Source organism: Aquarana catesbeiana, linkage group LG03, assembly GCF_042186555.1.
Source record: "Aquarana catesbeiana isolate 2022-GZ linkage group LG03, ASM4218655v1, whole genome shotgun sequence".
Taxonomy (NCBI): domain Eukaryota; kingdom Metazoa; phylum Chordata; class Amphibia; order Anura; family Ranidae; genus Aquarana; species Aquarana catesbeiana.
In genome coordinates, this window is record NC_133326.1 from 438,655,088 (window position 1) to 438,674,664 (window position 19,577).

Sequence of the window (19,577 nt, forward strand, 5' to 3'; positions counted from 1 at the left end):
TACCATATAGCAGGCCTGTTTGTTTATTTGGGATCTGAGTGACAGGTAGTTTGTATGCGAGTTCTGGCCAATCATTAATTTGTTTGGCAGGAGGCGGGACTCTCATATAAAAAGCCGGGCCACATGGTGAGTCAGGAGTTTGGAGAGAAGCCCAGCCTGGTTCTCGGAGGGGAAAGGTTCAACGCCAATGAGCCCCCCCTTGTGAGGAGAGTGGGGAACAGGCACCCGTAGAGGAGTAGATGACACATGTACAGCATGTAGTCGCTGGTGTCGTTGGCCACCCCTGAGGGGAAGGGAGCGTGCCAGAAAGGAGGAAAGGGATGAAAGAATCATTGCAGAAGAAGTAGCAACTAAGCGGAAGGAAACTGGGTGATCAATCGTTTACGAGTGGCACATGGACTATTGATCACGTGAGTGAAAGCCCAAGGCAAGGATACTGCCAGAGGCTGAGGGATGTTGGTACACAAGTCAGTGAGACAGGTGATGATGGCTTGTGACTTTGGGTTCAACAATGCCCCGGGATTCCAATCAGTCAAGCGGGAGGAGTTATTCAGAGTGACTTTTCTTTAGCTCAACTTGAAAGTACCATGCAGATGGGAAGTAGCGGTAAAGAGGTGGCGGTAAAGCTACTAGTACACATATAGAGATACAGACTGTTCTTGAAAAGTTCTGCAGATGAAGAAGTTATTTAGAGTGACTCTTTATCAATTATCCTCTATCAAATCTACTTCCATCTTCCCTGATGAAGAAATCACATAGTGTGATTTCCTATTATCCACAATGATTCTAGGTCTTGCATGAGAGGCAAAGAAAAGATTACAAAGCAACAAAAGAGCATCTCAAAAAAATCCCTCACCTATCCCAGTTCATGTTACTTAAATAAAGCAAGAGAAAAATGCAATATGGACTGTTTCTGATTGTATGGGCTGCGATGGGTCAGGTGGTAAACGTGAATTTATGGATATAATAATTAATCAGCCCCTCCTTCCAGGGTAAGCGATACATGTGGAGGTGTCGTCTGGGATATCTGTTTCACATTTGTCCGCTAGCCATCTCCCATAACAATGGAGTCTGCATATCAGTAACTGTTGCCAAGATAGCCTGCAGTATAACAGTACCTGCCACCAGGGGTTGCTGGGGAGGACTTTGAAAATGTGCAGCTACTGTTCCTCGCGTGCTGAACCAACAAGTGGGGAGTGGAGCCACGCCTCAGAGGAAAATTCTTCAGCATGCCACGTGCCAGACCGAAACAGGCGGAGGAAGATGGAGGAAGGTGTTGGGAATACGATTATCATGCAGCGGTTATCTGACTTGCAGGACCGGGTTCTGATCGATACCAGTGTTCGAATAGAGCTCACCGGAGGACTGGCGCTAGGAGTGATTGAAGGAGTGGAGAGACTTTGTATGTTGTGTCCCGGATGTCAGAGGCCTACGCTTGGAGTCACTGCCTGGGCTCAGTGTGGACATTGTGGTGTTCAATTGACACGGCTGGGACCCGTTCAACAGGAAGTCAAGTACTACTCCGCCAGTCTTGCAACGGGACTTTGTCTGCCGCAAGAACAGGTGATTCTGTAGGACGGAGAGGGTCGTGTATCGTCTGCTGCAGCAGTAGAGGAGCTCCTATCTGATTTGGCTGAATCTGAGCCACCAGAAGATCAGGTAGGATCTAACAGAAAAGCCTGTAGCCTGGCTGGGGACCCAGGGACTGCTGAGAGTATTGCACAGTCTTTGGAAGAAACCCCTGAGGAGCCAGCTGACAGTAAGCCCTTTGTTGTGCCCGTCTGGAAGGAGCCTAAGTTACAGGAGGGGGATCCCACGGGTGAGCCGGACAGGGTAGACAGAAGCCAGGCTGTAGATTGGGGATCACCGCAGATTTTACAAAAATATGGATCTATGGACAATTTGTTTGAATGGTCATCCCCTGAAGAGTTTGAATCAAGTGATGAGGAAGAATGTTTCCTGGAAAGTTCTACTTCAGTGGAGGCTTCCACAGGAGTGTCAGAAAAGTTATCCGGTACATCTAAAACTCCAGTACCCCCTTTCAATGTTTCAAATACTACCCTTCCTACCAGGGCAGCCACGTATCAACAGTGGGTCAGTAGAGCTTCTGACGCATGTGTTTTGCGTGGCAGAGGAAAGGCTAAAGATTTGCTAAGACTTTCAAGATTTAAGAGAGAGGTTCAAAGGAAAGTGGCTCAGGAGTGGGGCCTATATTATCCCTATGTTCCTGAATGGATTATGGAGATTGTTGAAAGTTCCCGGGAAGCATGTGAGGACGATCTTGTTTGGGATTATCTCCATGTTCCTAAACCAAAAAGGACACCTGACAGTGAGGTCTGGGTCCGATTTAAAGACATCCACCGCGAATGGAGACTTGGAAGAGCGATTCACAAGGATAGAGTGTTGGTGGTAAAGGCAGGACAAAACACCCGTAGCTACTCTATCTTGGTGAGAGGACAAGGGGACAGTCGAAAAAGGTTGCCTGACCCGAGGTACTATTTGTGAGCAGGATTGTTGGAAGTGCATTCACAAATGTATTTTAGTACCCATATTGACTGGAGGATGGCAGATGGGTTAGGGTGGATTTTCCCCAAATAAACTGTTCAGCAGGAGACTCACATTCATGGTGCCTAACAAGGACAAAGTTATGGACACTAGAGTGTGCTGTTTCTGCTAAGTCCCTTTGCTGCACAAGTACTTCTACAAGGACTCTTGTTTAAGAGCCAAACAGAAAGTTTATTTGCCAACGGGCAGATGGATTCATTTGTTGAGCATGTCTGTTCGAGGTGCGCTCTGCAGGAAGTCTGTTAGACTCCTTTTGAGGGAGCGATGATCCTAACAGAAATGTACATGCCATAGAAGATTGTATATTTGATTAATTACCCAATAGAGGATGATAACCCCCTCTGTTTGGTAATGTGTGTAGTAGTTAGTGTTAGTTAGAAATGTTTTGTGTCTTCTTTTAGGTATATTGAAGATGTGACTGCTGTCTATCTTACAGATGAAGACCTGTGGTAAGCAGAGTATTCCTCCTGCGGGAGTAGTGCTTTGGTTCCACTTGTATGGAATGTTAACTGTAGGGACCTACAGTCAGGCCATGTAAATTGTATAAGTGAACACTATATTGTGCTGTTATTGTGTACAGTAATGTCGATGTTATTTTGTTTCAAGTTTATTTTTCCCCATTCCATTTGATGTAATGAGATGCTCTTCCCTCTTTAAACTTAAGGAGGTATTCTAAATTCATTCCCCACAACTGGGGACAGTTGTGATTTACATGGGGGGTGTATGTAGCGGGCACCTACTTTTATGTAGGTGACTTTTTTTTGTTAGCTTACAATTTCAGGTAAATTTAGGCAGGCTGGTACCATATAGCAGGCCTGTTTGTTTATTTGGGATCTGAGTGACAGGTAGTTTGTATGCGAGTTCTGGCCAATCATTAATTTGCTTGGCAGGAGGCGGGACTCTCATATAAAAAGCTGGGTCACATGGTGAGTCAGGAGTTCGAGTTTGGAGAGAAGCCCAGCCAGGTTCCCGGAAGGGAGAGGTTCCCCCTCCGGGGAGCCAACGGAGCCCCCCCTTGCAAGGAGGGTGGGGAACCGGCACCCGTAGAGGAGTAGATGACACCGTACAGCATGTAGTCGCTGGTGTTGTTGGCCGCCCCTGTGGGGACGGGAGCGTGCCCGAAAGGAGGAAAGGGATGAAAGAATCATTGCAGAAGAAGTAGCAACTAAGCGGAAGGAAACTGGGTGATCGATCGTTTATGAGTGGCACATGGACTATTGATCACGTGAGTGAAAGCCCAAGGGAAGGGTATTGCCAGAGGCTGAGGGATGTTGGTACGCAAGTCAGTGAGACAGGTGGTGATGGCCTGTGACTTTGGGTTCAACAATGGCCCGGGATGCCAATCAGTCAAGCGGGAGGAGTTATTCAGAGTGACTTTTCTTTAGCTCAACTTGGAAGTACCATGCAGATGGGAAGTAGTGGTAAAGAGGTGGCGGTAAAGCTTCTAGTACACATATAGAGATACAGACTGTTCTTGAAAAGTTCTGCAGATGAATAAGTTATTCAGAGTGACTCTTTATCAATTATTCTCTATCAAATCTACTTCCATCTTCCCTGATGAAGAAATCACATAGAGCGATTTCCTATTATCCGCAATGATTCTAGGTCTTGCATGAGATGCAAAGAAAAGATTACAAAGCAACAAAAGAGCATCTCAAAAAAATCCTTCTCCTATCCCAGTTCATGTTACTTAAATAAAAGCAAGAGAAAAATGCAATATGGACTGTTTCTGATTGTATGGGCTGCGATGGGTCAGGTGGTAAACTTGAATTAATCAGCCGCTCCTTCGGGGGAAGGCGCTACATAACATAACATGATAACATATAAAATGTGCATGAAAAATCAAAAATGAATAAAAAACAAAAAGGTACATAAATATAAAAACGAAGGAGTCCATGTAAAAATTAATTTTCTGTGAAGGACCCAAGGTCTGTATTCTCCACCACTTGTGCAGCCCGTCACCGTAAAGTACAATGGAGGCTTACCAGAAAGCCTGCGACTGCCCTTCTCAGGGGGGTCAGAACAGGCTTAGTAGAACCGATGGAGATACTGCTGGAAACCTCACGGACTTCCCTCATGGACGATCAGCTGATGTAGATGAAAAAGTGCCTGTCCTAGCACATTCACAGAAAGACAGGCACTGCATATCAGTGAGTGACCGAAGAACCGAGACTGCACACCGATGGGTGACCACTTCCACAGCATTCAATGAATTTAACCAAGAAAGAGAAGATAAACTCCAATAGTGCAGACGTTCCTAAAAAAGTTTATTGGACAACGTCCCAATGATATAAAAACATTCCTTGCAAGGATAAGTAAAAAAGCTCTGCTAGTATCTTTAAATTCAAAACGCGCATGCGCCGTGCGTGTGTGCGCAACAGACCCTATGACCGTTTCGTCACAATTGACGTCATCAGGGGTGGTGGGGCCAGTCCGTGAGGTTTCCAGCAGTATCTCCATCGGTTCTACTAATGCCCTGTACACACGGTCGGATTTTCCGACAGAAAATGTGTGATAGGACCTTGTTGTCAGAAATTCCGACCATGTGTGGGCTCCATCACACATTTTCCATCGGAATTTCTGACACACAAAGTTTGAGAGCTAGAGAAGGAAGAATAAGAGGAGGGAGGGGAGCATATAGATGTTGTGGCAGAATCACCACTAGCTTTTTGGAGGCGTGGTGGTGGAATAAGCTCCAACACTGAACCCTGTCCTGCCTCCTTCCCAGCTTAATTTACTGCTGACCGGCCTCTCCGAGGCCAAAACATTGCCTTCCACATGGCGGTAGAGAGCCGGAATGGCATTACATTAAAATAAATGGCGTTTTGGAACCTGCCACTGTGGTTCAGTACATTCCACAAATTCACGAAAAAGGAGCTAAGTCTACCAGCTGAAAAGGCGGCAGTTGCAGTGCTAGCAATTTGGCCAGGCTAGCATTTGGATGCTGAGCATGTGGATGGCTGGGACCGAATTTCTTTTTATGATTAAGCAACTGGGGTAGGTAAATTTGCCTGCTGAATTCAACTGCTAGCAGTTTGGCTGCAAGTATTTGTGACACCTATTGGTACACCTTCATTCCTCTCAGTGCAGGTTTTTGAGAGGACTGGAGGTATAGTAGGGTTTGAGATCCCAGATGAGGAGCAAGGAGAAGTCCGCCTTTTTTCTATGATGTGGGTCTTTCAGGTGCTGCTGCCAATGGACTGCATGGCAGGTCGTCATATGTCTGGTCAAGCATGTGGTCAAGCATGAAGCGGCTGCTGTTCTGGCCATGCTTGATCCGCTTCAGACATAGGTTGCAAACAGCAACGGTGCGATCTGCTGCACACGTGTCAAAAAAGGCCCACACCAAGGAACTTTTAAAAGTCAGTGTGGAGTCAGCAGTACCGTGCACCTGCGGAGTCCTGTGGTGTGATGCAATAGGGTGGCTGCCCTTAAGCTGCCCCATGGAGGACATTCTGCCTAGTTGGAGTTGTGCCTCCTCCTCCTGACTTTCCTCCTCTTCTCTCAGGCACCCAAGTACAGTCAGTGATCTCATCATTCCCTCCCTCCTCGTCACTGGAGCAAACTTGGCAGTATAACTGCAGCTTGGGGAACATGACTGCCAGTTTCTTCTCCTTCTGTAGCACCCCCTCTCTCTAGGCTCACATTACTCCCTTCCTCAACCTGGAAACCAACATTGGAGCCTTCATATTGCTGCGCATCCTCCAGCAGCATGTGACTGACACTGTGGTCAAATAATTCTGGGGACTCTCCTCCGTGCATGATGGTCAGGCTATGGAAGGAGTAACTGTGGACAAGGAGCAGGTGGAATAGGCTGCTTTGGCAGTTGCGTTGGAAGGCAAACTACTATGAGCCTGACAGAGGATGAGGACGGCTTCGTTATCCACTCCACCAACTCTTCTGCATGTTGTGGCTCAATAAAAACGGCCAGCAGCAGAAAAAAAAAAGGACAAGCGTGCCCCACGGCCACCTGCGGAGAATGCACCATCTCCACGAACACCACTGTTGACTGTATACACAGAGGCTGCTTGCCCTCTTTTAGTGGCCTGTGAGTGTCTGCCTCTCCTTGGTGGCCTGGGATTTTTTTTTCACAGCACACTACACTGTATTATATACTGTGTACACCACCTGCACTGTATTAGAAACTGTACACCGGCTGCACTGTATTATATACTGTGTACACTGCCTGAAGTGTATTAGAAACTGTACACACTGTATTATATACTGTGTACACCGCCTGAAGTGTATAAGTGTATTAGAAACTGTACACCACCGAAAGCACTATAGATATAGGGTATATATATATATATATATATATATATATATATATATACATAAAAGTATCTCACAAAAGTGAGTACACCCCTCACATTTTTGTAAATATTTTATTATCTCTTTTCATGTGACAGTACTGAAGAAATTACACTTTGCTACAATGTAAAGTAGTGAGTGTACAGCTTGTATAACAGTGTAAATTTGCTGTCCCCTCAAAATAACTCAGCACACGGCCATTAATGTCTAAACTGCTGGCAACAAAAGTAAGTACATCTCTAAAAGAAAATTTCCAAATTGGGCCCAAAGTGTCAATATATTTTGTGGCCACCATTATTTTCCAGCACTGCCTTAACCCTCTTGGGCATGGAGTTCACCAGAGCTTCACAGATTGCCACTGGTGTCCTCTTACACTCCTCCATGATGACATCACAGAGCTGGTGGATGTTGGAGACCTTGCGCTCCTCTACCTTCCATTTGAGAATGCCCCACAGATGCTCAATAGGGTTTAGGTCTGGAGACATGCTTGGCCAGTCCATCACCTTTACCCTCAGCTTCTTTAACAAGGCAGTGGTCGTCTTGGAGATGTGTTTGGGGTCGTTATGTTGGAATACTGCCCTGCGGCCCAGTCTCCGAAGGGAGGGGGCTCATGCTATGCTTCAGTATGTCACAGTACATTCATGGTTCCCTCAATGAACTGTAGCTCCTCAGTGCCGGCAGCACTCATGCAGCCCCAGACCATGACACTCCCACCACCATGTTTGACTGTAGGTAAGACACACTTGTCTTTGTACTCCTCACCTGGTTGCCGCCACACACGCTTGACACCATCTGAACCAAATAAGTTTATCTTGATCTCATCAGACCACATGACATGGTTCCAGTAATCCATGTCCTTAGTCTGCTTGTCTTCAGCAAACTGTTTGTGGGCTTTCTTGTGTATCATCTTTAGAAGAGGCTTCCTTCTGGGATGACAGCCATGCAGACCAATTTGATGCAGTGTGCAGCGTATGGGCTGAGCACTGACAGGCTGACCCCCTACCCCTTCAACCTCTGCAGCAATGCTGGCAGCACTCACACCTCTATTTCCCAAAGACAAACTCTGGATATGACACTGAGCATGTGGACTCAACTTCTTTGGTTGACCATGGCGAGGCCTGTTCTGAGTGGAACATGTCCTGTTAAACCGCTGTATGGTCTTGGCCACCGCACTGAAGCTCAGTTTCAGGGACTTGACAATCTTCTTATAGCCTAGGTCATCTTTATGTAGAGCAACAATTCTTTTTTGCAGATTCTCAGAGAGTTCTTTGCCATGAGGTGCCATGTTGAACTTCCAGTGACCAGTATAAGAGAGTGAGAGTGATAACACCAAATTTAACACACTTGCTCCCCCATTCACAACTGAGACCTTGTAACACTAACAAATCACATGACACCATGACACCAGGGAGGGAAAATGGCTAATTGGGCCCAATTTGGACATTTTCACTTAGGGGTGTACTCGCTTATGTTGCCAGCGGTTTAGACATTAATGGCTGTGTGTTGAGTTATTTTGAGGGGACAGTAAATTTACACTGTTATACAAGCTGTACTACTTTACATTGTAGCAAAGTGTCATTTCTTCAGTGTTGTCACATAAAACATGTAATATATATATATATATATATATATATATATATATATATATATATATATATATATATATATATATATATAAGCATTTACAGTGTAAACTAAAGTAAATAGTGGTGCTAAACAGTATAAATAAATAAACCCAGTGACAGGTAATAGAGATCAACACTAATACATAAATAAACAACTAATAATAAAGTTTGTGCAAAAATAGTCCATAAATGAGACTGGACTGTCTCAAACAAGGAAAGCTGAATATATCCTGATGTGAAATCTTCAAAACTTTCACCACACCGCATGCACTCAGTTTTTTCCCCTTAAAAACTCACCAAATGACGATGCCTTGCACTCTCATGCTCGGCAAAACAGCATCAACCCTTATAGGGTTAGGTATCCATCGATATCCAGACGTGACACCCGATATCATGGATATCATGGATAGGGATGGGCGAACTTTGGTTGTTTGGATGTTCTGCGAACACCGAACAATATGCAGTGTTCGGGGCAATTTCGAAAGCCGCCAGAACACCGTTAAAGTCTATGGGAAACATGAAAAATCAAAAGTGCTAATTTTAAAGGCTTATATCTTATATGCAAGTTATTGTCATAAAACGTGTTTTGGGACCTGGGTCCTGCCCCAAAGGACATGTATCAATGCAAATTTTTTTTTTTTAAATGTCAGTTTTTTCGTGAGAAGTGATTTTTTTAATGCTTAAAGTGAAACAATAAAAATGAAATATTTCTTTAAATATTGTGCCTGGGGGTGTCTATAGTATGCCTGTAAAGTGGAGCACTTTTCCCGTGTTTAGAACAGTACCAAAGCAAAATGACTTTTCTAAAGGAAAAATTGTCATTCAAAACTGATTGTGGCTGTAATTAATTATCGGGCAATATAGGTAAAACTCATTGAAAAAAAAGAGCATGGGATCCCCCCAGTCCATTACCAGGCCCTGGGTCTGGTATGAATATTAAGGGGAACACGAACCAAATTTTTTTTTAAAATTGCGTGGGGGTCCCTCTAAAATCCATACCAGGCCCTTCTGGTCTATTATGGAAATTAAGGGGAACCCTGCGCCAATTTTTTTTAAAAAATGGCGTAGGGGTCCCTCCCAAAATCCATGGATTTTAAGGGGAACCCTGTGTAGTGTGTTTTGTATACATATGTATATACTGTATATATGTATGTATATCTATCTATATATATAGATATCTATATATCTATATATATATATATATAGCTATCTATATACATATATATATATATATATATATATATATATATATATATATATATATATATATATATATATATATGTGCATGTATTTTATATATGGTGTTATATGTAGGCATTCTAGGACAAGTCCATTCTAGGCAGGCCACATTAGTATCTATTAATCTAATTACACATATCAAAGGGGACAGATAGTGACTTTGGGCTATGTTAATGTTAATATGCAAGAATGCAAATTAGGGCAGTTTATGACTGCAGCTGTTCACGGCTAGGGGTCATTGTCTGTCACTCTGAAAGACAGAAACAGATCAAAGGCCTAAATGGAAATGGCCAATCAAATTGCTCAGCCATTCAGTGAATAGGGGATATAACATGAAGTTCAGATTATTCACTGTCTGTGTGTTATTATGAAGGCACAGGTCTAGGAAACATGGGACTCTGAAGGCTAGTACTCTGTTGGATTTTGTCATCTGTTGCAAGACTTTGTTCTGTGTTGGAAGGCAATAAAGTGCATCCCTCTGGAACAATTGGGTTGCTGTGGAAGATTATAATAACTACTAATTAATTATCTACCCACTATAATATATCACTACACCCTGCACCAAAATGTTAAAAAAATGGCGTAGGGGTCACCCCCAAAATCCATACCAGACCCTTATCCGAGCACGCAACCTGGCAGGGCACAGGAAAAGAGGGGTGGATGAGAGAGCGGCCCTCCCCCCTCTTGAACCGTACCAGGCCACATGCCCTCAACATGGGGAGGGTGCTTTGGGGTAGCCACCCACCTCATCGCCTTTCACGGTTCTTATATAACTAAGGGCGGGGCCACCCGGTGACGTACCCGGGTGACCCTGTCCCCTCTGACGCCACGGGGACTTCCCCATGGCTTCCCCGTGGCATCAGAGGGGGTGGGGCAACCCGGGTATGTCAAAGTATGTCAAAGTACTATAGACAACCCCCCAGGCACAATATTTAATATAAATATTTAATATTATGCGGACACAGCATAGGTGAACTGAATCTCTCACCAGTGAAAGATTGTGATCCTCTGAGCGTCACTTCCGGTATAGCATCAAGCGTGAAAAACTGCTTGCCTACAGCCACATCCCCCTGAATGCCTCCAATCTCGTTGATCTCAGAGGCTAAGCAGGGTTGGGCCTGGTTAGTACCTGGATGGGAGACTGCCTGGGAATACCAGGTGTTGTAGGCTAGGGACGTGGCTGTACGGCAACTAGTTTTTCACGCTTGGTGCTATACCGGAAGTGACACTCAAAGGATCACGATCTTTCGCTGGTGAGATTCAGTTCATCTATGCTGTGTCCGCTGAGACCACGTTACACCAGTACTTTCTGCTGCAAGTGGCCTCTAGGCTTCATTGATTTGAGCTCATGTGAGTGCAATGTTTGAAGCTGTTTTAATAGAATAAACTTTTTGCGATACTGCACTATTGGAGCACTTTGTTTTTATTATATATGGAGAGTCCATGATATTGGGTGTCACGTCTGGATATCGGTGAATATCTAACCCTGTAGGGGTTAATGCTGTTTTGCCGAGCATGAGAGTGCAAAGCATCATCATTTGGTGAGGTTTTAACCAAAAGGGAGTGGAAAAACTGAGTGTGCGCGGTGTGGTGAAAGTTTTGAAGATCCCACATCAGGATATATTTAGCTTTCCTTGTTTGAGACAATCCAGTCTCATTTATGAACTGTTTTTGTAAAAACTTTATTATTCGTATTGATCACTATCACCTGTCACTGGGTTTATTTATTTATACTGTTTAGTGCTACGATTCACTTTAGTTTACATTGTAAATGATTATTTATATTTATTTAATTTAAAGTAGCAGCTGTTGCACATTTAGGTAACTTTTGGCGCAGTGGTGGTACTTAAAGAGTGGGTGTACGGATCTTTTTGGACCAGTTTTGTTGTGTGTGTGTCTGTGTGTGTGTGTGTGTGTGTGTGTGTGTATGTGTGTGTGTGTATATATATATATATATACAGTATATTTAGTATATACATATATATATATATATATAAAAAGTGGTTTCCCTCGCAGGGGTTTTTCACCATCAGCATTAAATGACAGTATGTTCAGCCTCCTGGCTCACACATTCACACATGCAAAATTGCAAACAAAAATACCGAGCTGCCCGGCTCTCTTCAGCAGCAGCACCATTGCTCAGGTCCCCACACGGAGCCCTCTTGACCCTCTCGGGTCTCCTCTGGCTACTCCAGTGCACACCTCCACTCTCTGGGTTCTCCAGTGCACACCTGCTCTCTCTGGGTTCTCCAGTGAAATGCAGAGTGTATATATATATATATATATATATATATATATATATATATATATATATATATACACAGTATATTAGACTGACTTATATATAAATATATATATATATATATATATATATATATATATATATATATATATATATATATATATATATATATACATCAAATACACGTCAACCTTACTAAATAACCTGCCTGCCTAATCTAGCTTAAGCTTTCTCTCTGTCCACGCCAACAACACTACACGCGGCCGCTCTGTAAGCAGCCTTATATAGTGTGGGGCGTGGACTTAGTACCCCTGAGCCATGATTGCCCAAAGGCACCCTGCCTTTGGCTAATTATGGCTCTCTCAGCAGAGCGTGCTGTGATTGGTCAAAGCATGCAGGTCAGGTGCATGCTTTGGCCAATCAGACGCTAATGCATTGTGATCTCGCAGTGCATTATGGGGCGTTCCGTGGCACTCAAATTTTCTGTGAACGCCCCATAACGTTCTCTGTTCGGTGAACGGGCGAACACCCGATGTTTGAGTCGAACTTACGTTCGACTCGTACATCGAGCTCATCCCTAATGAGCACTGAAGAACAACTGATTAGCTTCTAATGCTGCTTCTCCCTTTACACATCTGGGCTCTGCTGCTCAGGGAATGATAACAGGAAAAATTCAGGCACGCTGCTTGGATTTAATAAAGTGCCTTTATTAATATATTTACAAAATAAATAATTGCATTCTATTGTGTCTTTTATATCTGCCTGGAGTTCAGCTTTAACATACAACTGTACACAGGGGTGCTCAACCATTTGAAGCGTGAGGGCCAATTAATTGATTTGGTAACCAGTTGGGGGCCACAATGGAGTATGGGGTTTCATCACCCCCCCCCCCAAACCGCAAATGTAAAAGTGCCCTTACTGTCCTGAGCCCCCTATAAAGCTGTCACACTGACGAGCTTTCCTGCGGGTTAGCTGCACTGAGCCAAAGACTTCTATTATAACTTGCGGGTGTGGTGCACTTTCTGAAAGCCAAAACTAGTGCATTCAGGAGTTGTGGTGTGCTTTCAATAAGCACACCAAAACCGCAGAATATAACTGGAGTCTATGGCTCAGTGCAGCTAACCCGTAGGAAAGCTGCAGGTGCACCTGGGGATCATGACTAAGGGATGTGTCTATAGTGAGGCTCCCGTGCCTACCCAGTAATTCTAACTATTTTCCCCCTTTTTCCCGTAATTGACCAAACGACACTACTCAAATTTTGGAGTCGAACTGGCCATAGCAGCCTTTTATTACAACAAATAAAATTACAAAAATACTTTGAACATATAACTTAATGCCTAATATACATTCTTATAAACATTTTATAACATTTTGTAAACATTTCCACCAATGAACCTTACTATTAACCTTTTTGATCTAAGGGTCCTTGAAGGCACATCTCAATGTTTTTTACACCAACTAGTTGTATCGGTATACCCATAAACGGCCCCCTGCCGTGTAATTACGAAAGCTCGGGGACAAAACAGCTACTTCCTTCCAGATACAACTTCCTCCACCATTGTCTCCATACAAGGGAAAGGACCCCAAAAACTCCGTGGGACCCAACCCCCTTAAAACCTCCATTAATTCTCAGCACCGCCTCCAAGGACCCCATAGACCTGCCACTGCTACGACAATCACATTCCCCACCATCATTACCCTTACTACCTCAAACTAGAAAACCAAACCTTAACCATCCCATATCTCCCCCTATTACCCGGCACTGCAGCCATAAATTACAAATGGGGAGGGAGGGTGGGAAATCTTCTAAACGGCGCGTTCCTCTCTCTCCAACTGACCACCAGTATAACTCCACCCCCCACTTATATTTGGCTCCCCCCACCGGCCACCTCCTCACCTAACTTAACTATCCTATTACTACGCCTCACTGCCCCACCCAAGTCATGCTGGCCCTCCTCCTAGTGTTACTTTGGCTCCGGGCCATTACTTGACTAAGGGATGTGTCTATAGTGAGGCTCCCGTGCCTACCCAGTAATTCTAACTATTTTCCCCCTTTTTCCCGTAATTGACCAAACGACACTACTCAAATTTTGGAGTCGAACTGGCCATAGCAGCCTTTTATTACAACAAATAAAATTACAAAAATACTTTGAACATATAACTTAATGCCTAATATACATTCTTATAAACATTTTATAACATTTTGTAAACATTTCCACCAATGAACCTTACTATTAACCTTTTTGATCTAAGGGTCCTTGAAGGCACATCTCAATGTTTTTTACACCAACTAGTTGTATCGGTATACCCATAAACGGCCCCCTGCCGTGTAATTACGAAAGCTCGGGGACAAAACAGCTACTTCCTTCCAGATACAACTTCCTCCACCATTGTCTCCATACAAGGGAAAGGACCCCAAAAACTCAGTGGGACCCAACCCCCTTAAAACCTCCATTAATTCTCAGCACCGCCTCCAAGGACCCCATAGACCTGCCACCACAGCACACGCACGTGACACCTTACGTGCGTGTCGCCCTCCACACCATAACCGCCCGGTGTACACCCTCCTGCAAAGGCAGCTGCCACAGATCCAAACCGATCGCATTCAGGTGTACACCATCTGATCTTAAAAAACGCCAGGTTTCCTCTTCCAAATCCCGATGACGCACTGCCAAACCGCCATTACGAACAAAAAATTTTGCCACCGCTTTATTGACCTTTATCCTCGCTCTGTTCAGGCCTGCAACAGAGCGAGCCAAACGCCAAGCCGTCCTGGCCACGATATCTGACCAAATAAAAATGGTATCCGGAAAAAAGGATTGTAACCGTAACAGATCGAATTTAATATCCCGGATAAGCTCTCTCGCACAACGAATCCCCAAATCATTACCCCCCGCATGAATCACTACCACATCCGGGGTGCGGTCAAGGCAGGCAAACTTATGCATCTCAGGCACTACCCTGGACCAGAGCATGCCCGGGATCCCGATCCAACGTACTACCCCCTCCCCCTCTGACAGACCCAACAACCTGCCTCCCCTCCTAACATCCGCCCTCCTGGCTCCCCAATACACGTAAGAGTGTCCCAGGATCCACACCAAACAGGATTCCGAATCTGAAAAACAGTGAAAACAAACAAAAGGAAGACAGGGAGAAAACAAACATGCCCTAAATTCCTTATCTGCTAAGACCCCCTGGCTTGCCCAACATAACTGCTATCTTTCACAGTATGCCCTACCGCCAAATTAGACCCACACCCACCCCGAAGGATAATGCCACTAAAGTAGGTGAGGGCGAACATACAACTTGAACCTGGATGATTCCCACCTGCCAATATTTTTTACCGCCTCCTCATCCAATCCCCACCGAACCGCCACCGTGGCTGCTCCAATGCGGAACGAGTGCGAAGAGTAATTCTCTGCATTTAAACCCGCGGCTACCAAACACTTTTTGAAAACCGCCTGAAACTGGAAACGAGATACCGCCCCACCATCTTCCTGTTGGAAGAAAACCCCTCCCCTTCGGGGCCTAATTACACAAAATTCCCCTATTGCCGCAACCGGACATACAGAGGAACCTGGGATCCTATGCAACTCTACCCATTTTCCCTTCCTGCATTGGTCCGTCTTGGACCTCTTCAAAAATACCCCCAACGTATTCCCACGTAACAAAATGTCCTGCACTTCCAGCCCCCCATCGCCCCTTCTATTTTTACTCACCAGCTCACCTACCCGAAACGCACCAAAAAAGGCCAACACAAAAATGGCCCGAAACAAAACCCGCTCAAATGGTGAAAAACAAACATCTCCCAACTGTTGAACCACCTCCCTTAAAACCTCGAACGAAACTGGGCGTCTTTTGTCGGCAGCCGTTCGACCAGCGCGATAACCACGCATAGCACGCCGAACCATGAAAACCTTTGTCACATCCCTTTGCCCAGCCAACTGAAACATGAAAGCCAGCCCCGCCAACTTACTAGACATAGAAGAAACTGACACTCCCCTCTCAAAATTCCTGCCTATAAAATAGAGCAGCAAATGAACCCTACCTTCGTCGTGGGGACTGACCCCTACTTCCCCCACCAAAGCCTCCCATTCCTTCCAAACCTTACTGTACATAGCCCAGGTAGCTGCGGATACCGATCGACGTATCAACCGTTGGGCGATGGCAATGCGATGCTCCACAGCTTCTCGGGACAAGGAATCCCGGACACATCCGCTCCCGGCACCAGTTGACGAAACCTGTCCCACTGGAAACGAGACAACGCATCAGCCACAGAATTGTCCACCCCGGAACATGAATAGCAGTAACACAAAAATTAATGCACAAACAACGCAGTACCAGGTGCCGCAGTAAACGCACAACAGGGGGGGAAGACGCAGTGTTATTGTTAATGGCCTGCACCACACCCAGGTTATCACAGTGAAAACGCACCCGACGGTTCTTAAATTCTGCGCCCCAAAGCTCCACGGCTAGCACAATAGGGAACAATTCCAAAACCGCCAAGTTGCATATCAATCCAGCCTCCTTCCAAAGTCCCGGCCATTCCCCGGCACTCCACTTCCCGCGAAAAAACGCCCCAAAGCCACATGACCCCGCCGCGTCAGTAAACAGTTCCAAATCAAAGTTCGAAACCACCGTACCCATCCACAAAGAGCGGCCATTGTACGTAGCCAAAAAAGAATCCCATACCTTCAAATCCTCTTTATGATCCCTACTTAACCGAATATAATGATGTGGGGCCCTGACCCCAGCTGTGGCGGCAGCAAGGCGCCTGCAAAAGACCCGCCCCATAGGCATGATGCGGCAGGCAAAATTCAATTTGCCTAGCAACGATTGTAAAGACCGAATTTGTATCTTTTTTGACTGTAACACCACAGACACTTCCCGTTTTAAACCCTCCAATTTGTCCGGAGGCAATCTACATTCCATCGCCACCGTGTCTATAACAATCCCCAAAAAACTCAACGCAGTAACTGGGCCTTCCGTCTTGTCTGCAGCCAACGGAACCCCAAAAGCCTCAAACAGCTGCTGAATCGTAGCCAGCAATGACGCGCACACCAAGCTCCCTGCCGGCCCCATGCATAGAAAATCATCCAAATAATGGATGACGGATGACAAGCCTGACACATCCCGCACTGCCCATTCCAAAAAGGAACTAAAGTGTTCAAACAACGAACAAGAAATCGCGCACCCCATGGGCAAACACCTATCAACAAAAAACTTGCCTTGCCAACGACACCCCAACAACCTGCAGCACTCCGGATGAACGGGCAAGAGGCGAAAAGCGGCCTCAATGTCCGTTTTTGCCAACAATGCGCCCTTTCCCAGGCGCTGGACCCATGCAACCGCCGTGTCAAAAGATGTGTAAGACACCCTACACAAATCAGGGTCGATGGAATCATTAACTGATCCCCCGCGCGGGTATGACAAATGATGAATGAGCCGAAATTTGTTCGGCTCCTTCTTAGGAACCACACCTAACGGGGAAACAACCAAATCCGGCATTGGGGGCAACACAAACGGACCCGCCATGCGCCCTAATGAAACCTCCTTTAACAATTTATCTGTAACAATACTAGGGTGCTCCCTGGCGGACCTCAAATTCTCCGCCATAGGCGCAACCGCGCTAAGCCCGCAATTCAACCTAAAACCCTCCGTAAAACCTAACTCTAATAACTTGGCCGTTTTTTGATCAGGGTACCGACTTAGAAAAGGGGCCATCTTTTTTACCCTCACTGGTGTCCTCCCTTTTTCCAGCATCTCCCCCTTTTCCACGACCTTGCTTAAAACACCGGGACTGTGAGTGCGACCCTCCACATGTTGAACACTCATGTCGAAATCGACATTTTGCCCCAAATTTGCAGGTACCGGCGTTGAATTGCCAGCAGAAACCCATGCGACTGCCGGCCGGTTGTCCGGCAATAGCTGAACCCCCGGCCCCTCCCTGAAAGGGAGCCAAAGGACCTCTCGGAGATGACATTAACTTCATCCAAAGACTAATGTCCTTATGGTCCCACCGCAAAGCAGGGCGTACCGCCTTCCTCTGCCGGAATTGCTCATCATAGCGCAACCAGGCCGTACCACCGTACACCCTTTGCGCTTCACCAATGGAGTCCAGATAGCAGAAAAGAGCAGAGCAGTGCTCAGGCGCCTTCTCCCCAATAACGCTTGCCAAAATCACAAACGCCTGCAGCCAATTTGAAAAAGTGCGCGGTATTAAACGGTACCGCCGCTTCTCCTCTTCCTCTTTTTTGCTCTCGTCTGGCTTAACTTTGTCCAAGTTAAACTTCTCCAAGGGCAACAAGGAGAAAATTTCGACGTACTCACCCTTCCAAATGCGCTCTTTCACTTCCGCCTTTAAATGAGCACCCAAAGACCCCTCAAAGCAGACGTATACCTCACATTTTGCAGCATCTGCCAAACGCACACCATCCAGCCCCGCTGTCCCCCTACTCACAGGCGCAGCATCCCCAACCGTCGCTGCAGCACCAGCCACTACCGTCGGCGGCTGCGTTACTGGACTTTCCGTCCCTACCCCAGGAACTACCGCGCTCGCCGATACACCCGGTGCAGGCCCCGCACTCACTGAGTCCCTTGGTGCAGCCGCGTGGGCGGACGCCCACGCCGCCACTGGAGAAGCGCTCGCCACCGGCCGCTGACCAGCCTCACAGCGCGCCAGCACTTCCCGCAAACCAGCCAGCAATGTCTGTACCACCCCAACGTCTTGCGACCCCAGCGCCGTGGAACCACCATCTTGCCCATTACCTAAACCACCCTGAGCCCCGGATACACCTACACCACCACTAATTACAGACCCCCCTTTACTAGCATTAGACAAAGACAAAGACAACACAGAAAGGGGCTCACCTGGCTGCCGCTGCCTCACTGGACATCCAGCCGCAATCCCCGCTGCACGCGCCGGCTCCCGCTGTTCTTCCTCCACACGATCGTCCAGCTCTCCCTAAGACAGGCTGTCCTGGGAACTCCCGGCCTCTCTCCGCTCCACAGTCGCAGGCCGCACATCAGGATTCACCGCCGCCGTCGAGCGCCCCGCAGTGACGTCATCACTGCGCGCCGCACCACCATGCGTCCCCACGGAGCAATCAAGCTGAGCCCTAGGCCGGGCAGGGGGAGCCCGCCTGGCCGTGGATCTGGACCGGGTCTCAGCCAAGTCCCCCCGAATATGCGGGGCGCCCGCCGAACTCCTCTTCCGTCCCCTCCCCTCCGGAATACAGGCCCTGGCCGTTCCCGCCACCTGGCCATCTCCCGCCGAGGCATCTCTCCCACGCCGAGCTCCCCTCCGGTCAGGCAGAGAGCCCGCCGTGGCAGCCGCCATGCGTCTCACACTGTCTGCAGGGGAGGCGGTACCTGAAGCTGAAGCACCGCTCGTCTCCCGGATCCTGCGCGAGCGAGGTCCGAGCCTGTCACCGCTTGCCGCGGCCTCCGCTGACTTTCGCTTTGCCGGCGGAGTCAGCGCTGACAGTGCCAGACTCCCCGCGCGATCTGATTCCGGGCTGAAACGCTCAGGCGGCCTAGACCGCCTAGCACGTGTGTGGCCCGGAGGAGGGGGGCTGGTGTGGGAAACAGAGGA

The 19,577-nt window shown here is 46.8% G+C and overlaps 1 protein-coding gene and 1 pseudogene across 2 annotated transcripts in view; one reads left to right on the forward strand and one right to left on the reverse strand.

The window, feature by feature from the left end:
• The window catches only part of SAR1B (secretion associated Ras related GTPase 1B), a 301,257-nt gene that overhangs the window by 96,287 nt on the left and 185,393 nt on the right, over positions 1 to 19,577 (reverse strand). The gene's annotated exons all lie outside the window — the stretch shown is intronic.
• Positions 10,794 to 10,911, forward strand: LOC141135994 (5S ribosomal RNA; annotated as a pseudogene).